The sequence below is a fragment of the Rhynchophorus ferrugineus genome, unplaced genomic scaffold (genome assembly GCF_030347505.1).
Source record: "Rhynchophorus ferrugineus isolate W39M unplaced genomic scaffold, kcgeb_rfMv2 rfM3, whole genome shotgun sequence".
Taxonomy (NCBI): Eukaryota; Metazoa; Arthropoda; class Insecta; order Coleoptera; family Curculionidae; genus Rhynchophorus; species Rhynchophorus ferrugineus.
In genome coordinates, this window is record NW_027472582.1 from 63919568 (window position 1) to 63925157 (window position 5590).

The window sequence follows — 5590 nt, forward strand, 5'->3', positions numbered from 1 at the left end:
CTTATCATACCAATCATTGATCGTTCATTTTCCTGGGCCAGTGTCCGGAAACTTGGCATCAAGTCAAGTTTTTGCTTCAACTGTATTTTTCCTCTTCAAAAAACAATATTTTATCAACAGGCGAAATTCCTTTTTATCCATTTTTTTCACTATAACAAACGTTGCTTCACTCAAAATGCTATAATTCACAAACTAATGATCCGACAGCTGTCAAATTCTTTCAATCATTTGAGATTTAGGGCTAACTAAAAAAACATATGGATTTAATTTTTGTAGCGCCATCTATGTGTCAGGCCGGGGACTTTTTAATTGATTGTTCTTCTGTTAATCTCATAAATTTCTCAAATATTTCTCCAGCGTCTAGTCACTGCAAAATAACAAACTAAAGTAAAGAGATGGCCATTCTAGCTTTTGAAATTGCCAAATTCTTATAGATACGTCTTGTTTAATACGAAACAATATCATTGGTTGGGTAAAGAGAGCATAATTTTAAAACGAATAGTTTGCATATAAAAAAAATATAAAATATTGAATATTGAGACGGAAATGTATATTTTTTTGAATAAAATGAATAATATTTGTTAAAAAAACATATTTGTTAATTAAATGAAGATATTTTATAAACAACAAATTCATATCATGAGCAAAGACAACCAAATAGTTCTGCATAAAAGTCAAACTGAAAAGTCAAAGTTGAATAGTCTTTGTTCCGGTCTGATTTTAATTACAAAATAGTATTTCCCGTCAAAGCGGATATGTCACAGTCAAAAGTACTAAAAATAAAAAAAGAACGAACGCAATTTGTACTGTAGCAAATTAGGCATACCACAAATCACACACATATACTTAAAAATAATTAAAATGTCCTCGTCTGGTGAAAAAACGATAACAAATATATGAAAAATATATAATTTCGACCACACGCACTTACTAATTATTACGACAAACTTAATAGTAATCAAATTTAATTCATTTTGTCTATTTTATCACGACATATTTTCATAGTCTAATGGTGAATAAACGAGAAGAGGTAATAATTACTAAGGCAAACTTAAACTACGCTTTCAATACAAGGCTTTAAGGTAAGTTCTAGATAATATTTCGAATTTTAATAAATATATCTACGTTCATTATTGGTATAATTACCACTTAGAGGGTCATTAAGACAGTATCATTGCGACTAATGTTATTTTAAAAATTAGTTAGATAATAACGTTATGAAACTCATTTTTGTAAATAGTTTTATAAAAATAAATTTAGGCTAATGTAGAACGGTTGGTTCTAATATCCGGAAACACGGTTGGTTAACATTAGAGTGATGGTTTGTTAGATTAAAAAATTACCTACCTTAAAATGCTGGAAAATATTTTTATTTATCTAAATGAGTCCTGTTTACTTTCGAACACATATGTGTTTCTAGGATGCTCGGAGATGGCTTATTTTTTTACCTTTTTACATTACTATTACTATTTTGAGAAGGAGGAAATGAGTGGAAGTGATTAAAATTACGTAGATATTTGGAGAAAAAGTAATTTCTTCAAATGTAGGGTTACATATCTTTAATAATACTTATTCGATAGTCCATGTAAAATACTAAATATTAAGGTAACATTTTCGTTGGCCCACTTAAACGTTATTGCGCTTTAAAAATGGAGATTATAGAAGATCATTTTTGTCATATTTTACTTTTAAATAATGTCATATTTTAACAAGGAAATATCAGAAAGGTCTTTTGGCACTGATCAAAACCAGCATGTATATCACAGATTAGTACTAGAAACGTATATGAATAAATTCACCGACATTGCGTAGAAAACCAACTTTTTACCCAACCCATAATTTTTTTACATTTTATTAAAGTCTCTTTTTTACCAAGGAAGGCTTATCTGGACTTACACTTGACCGTGGGCTCCGAACCACAGTCCTCGGCATTAAGCCTACTGACTGACTGTCCAGTGAGAAACTTTTAGACCATCCCTGAAGACATCTGGTCTTACCCAGCCTGGTTACTTGTGTGACTCGGATGGTTATTCCTTCTCGAATTTCTCACTGTTGAACATAAAGTACATCCATGCCCCAGCAGGATTCAAACCCGCGACTATCGCAACAGTTAGAGGAGTGTCCTGTCGCCTTGACCACTGCGCCAACGAAGCCTACCCCAAAATTTATAATATATTTAATATTTATGACTAGTTATTAGACAATTTTGAAAAATTAAAAGGAAAATTAAAATGTATTACATGCTTTGCAATATTAGTTAATTTACTGTACATTGTTTCATTTATTTTCTCAAGAATTAAACATTAAACATTTCCAATACAAAACGGATTTGAAATAAATAATACCTTACTAGTATTCACTACTGTTCTCTTAGTTTTAAAAACTAAAGCAGTTATATATATATATATATATATATATATATATATATAAACGCCCCTACAAATATTAATAACATAACAAGGACCTCAAGTTTTACTGTAAGGATATTTCCTAGGGATTGTGGCATAATGTGTTGTGGAAATTTCTCTGAATTTGAGTGTCTCGAGTGAGCAAGTTATGCATATGTATCGTATACATGTACATATCGTATACATATATATATATATATATATATATATATATATATATATATATATAAACGCCTCTACAAATATTAATAACATAACAAGGACCTCAAGTTTTACTGTAAGGATATTTCCTAGGGATTGTGGCATAATGTGTTGTGGAAATTTCTCTGAATTTGAGTGTCTCGAGTGAGCAAGTTATGCATATGTATCGTATACATGTACATATCGTATACATATATATATATATATATATATATATATATATATATATATATATATATATATATATATATATATATATATATGATATATAATAATATTGACTCAAAATAACAATAGCAATGTTAAACCTCACTAATACATTTACATAATGTTCAAGTTATTTTCTTTCAAATATTTTAAGGTATATTTATAGGTACATATTTGTGTTGACTTTAATATCTTGGAAAAACCAGGTACTGCGTAAAAATTATTTAGTCATAATACCACATAATAGTAAATGTTTGAAAAGAAATATATGGGGTCAGATGTATTTCGAATGATTAATAATTAAATTATTTTATAATATATATATATATATATATATATATATATATATATATATATATATATATATATATATATATATATATATATATATATGTATATAAACGCCTCTACAAATATTAATAACATAACAAAGACCTCAAGTTTTACTGTAAGGATATTTCCTAGGGATTGTGGCATAATGTGTTGTGGAAATTTCTCTGAATTTGAGTGTCTCGAGTGAGCAAGTTATGCATATGTATCGTATACATGTACATATCGTATACATATATATATATATATATATATATATATATATATATATATATATATATATGATATATAATCATATTGACTCAAAATAACAATAGCAATGTTAAACCTCACTAATACATTTACATAATGTTCAAGTTATTTTCTTTCAAATATTTTAAGGTATATTTATAGGTACATATTTGTGTTGACTTTAATATCTTGGAAAAACCAGGTACTGTGTAAAAATTATTTAGTCATAATACCACATAATACTAAATGTTTGAAAAGAAATATATGGGGTCAGATGTATTTCGAATGATTAATAATTAAACTAAAAATTAGTCGTACTTGGGCTTTAAATTGTCACATTTTATTCGAATATATTTATTATTAACGTAATATTATCGTAGCATTAGCAGTAGCAGACAATGTTGTAATTACTAGGTTGTGAAAATAGCCAATGTTTCTAGATCAAGCTTAGACATAGTTTATAACTTTCTTCTTTTGTAAAGCTCTGAAGATGTGAAATGTTGACAATGAAATACACAATCTCCTCAATATTGAGGTAAAGTTTATTTCTATTATTTTATTACTAACGTTTGTCCAGGCTCCACTATAGTTAAGCACTCATTATAGTATTTTAAGCAATTTCCTTAATTGCAGGCTCTTTTGATGCACTTGTTGGAATTTTCTCCACCAGTATACTACGATATGGTGCATTGTCCACAATATTAACTGATGGTTCCTCAAATTTCTTTGAAAGCTGATTTTCAAACCACTACAGAAACAAATTATGGTTTATTTCACCCTGATGGTCACCCTTGGACTTAAAGGAAAACACTAATTCTGCACTAGGAATTAAGCCGTTCCTGTTTCCAGCATGATGAACTATATGTCTGCAATGAATTATTAATAAATGATGACTAACAAAGTTTGCCGGTTTTTAACCGATAATTTTAATATTTGAAGAATTTTGCAGGCGCTTGACACCTTTTGCAGACTCATTCGGTTATATATTCGAATTTCTCAAACAGCATTGTATATACTTTTAAATAGAATAAAATGAGAAGGAAAATATTTTCTAACTGTAAAACGAATTTACAACTTTCGGCATTGGTGACGTGCGTTACTACAATTTTGAATAGACTATATCTATCAATCTAGACGTTAATTTTCGCTGACTATATTTGGGTTATTACCTTAATTATTACCTGGTTTCTATGAACAATATTAACAAATGTCAAATATACTAGTGAGTTGTCAATGTTTGCAAATAGTCGATAGTTTTTTTAAAGAAAGCAAATTTTCGTTATAATGACTAAAACAATTTCGAAGAGCAAAAGCGCGGTGGAGAGACCGAAACCCAAGATATCGAAACGACAAATTTTCAAACCAAATATTCGTTTAGCGAACGCCATAGTAGGAGCGATCGCTTTTCTTCAAAAAACAGGTTTCGAAGGTTCCATCCGAAACATCAAGAAATGCATGCACGAACGATCGCGAAAACCTCTCAGTCTGAGTTTGACGCAAATGCCCCTTTACCTGAACAGGGGCGTTGAATTAGGCATTCTAAAAAAATGGCACGGTTCTTATAAGATCGGCGATTTTCAACTGAAAAGACGCCGGAACAAACGAAAGAATACCATTAAAAGTGACAAGAAAATCGAAGTCATCAAAGAACCCAGTAAGATATACATAGAACCGGTGAATAAGTCAGTTTTGGGTTCCACTTGTGCCGTGTGAAGTCCCCCGAAAATGTCATTAAATTTGTCATTGTGTAGTAGTAAAATTTCAATTTTTGTAACTGTGTTTTATTCTACGCTGTATGTATAAATAAGCGGCATGGAATACATTATAATTTAGTACAGAATTATCGAAATTTTAAGTTTTTGATTTCACCCTCAAATAAAAATCGATATATATATATATATATATATATATATATATATATATATATATATATATATATTTAATAGTTTTCAAGTAAAGTAGATGGTTTCATAAAAATATTTTTAACAAAAAATTGAGCCGATTGGCCGAAAAATAAAGAAGTATCTGATTAAGAAGTAAAAAATAATGAAAATTTTATTTTAAACACAAAAAAAAATCATTTTAAAATAAAATATATACATAATATTCGTAATAACTAAATAAAGGTAAACAAAAACCTTATTTAACTCATCTTCTACAGGTATTTTATATTCCACTATATCCACACAATTTAACTTAATACGTACGTAAAC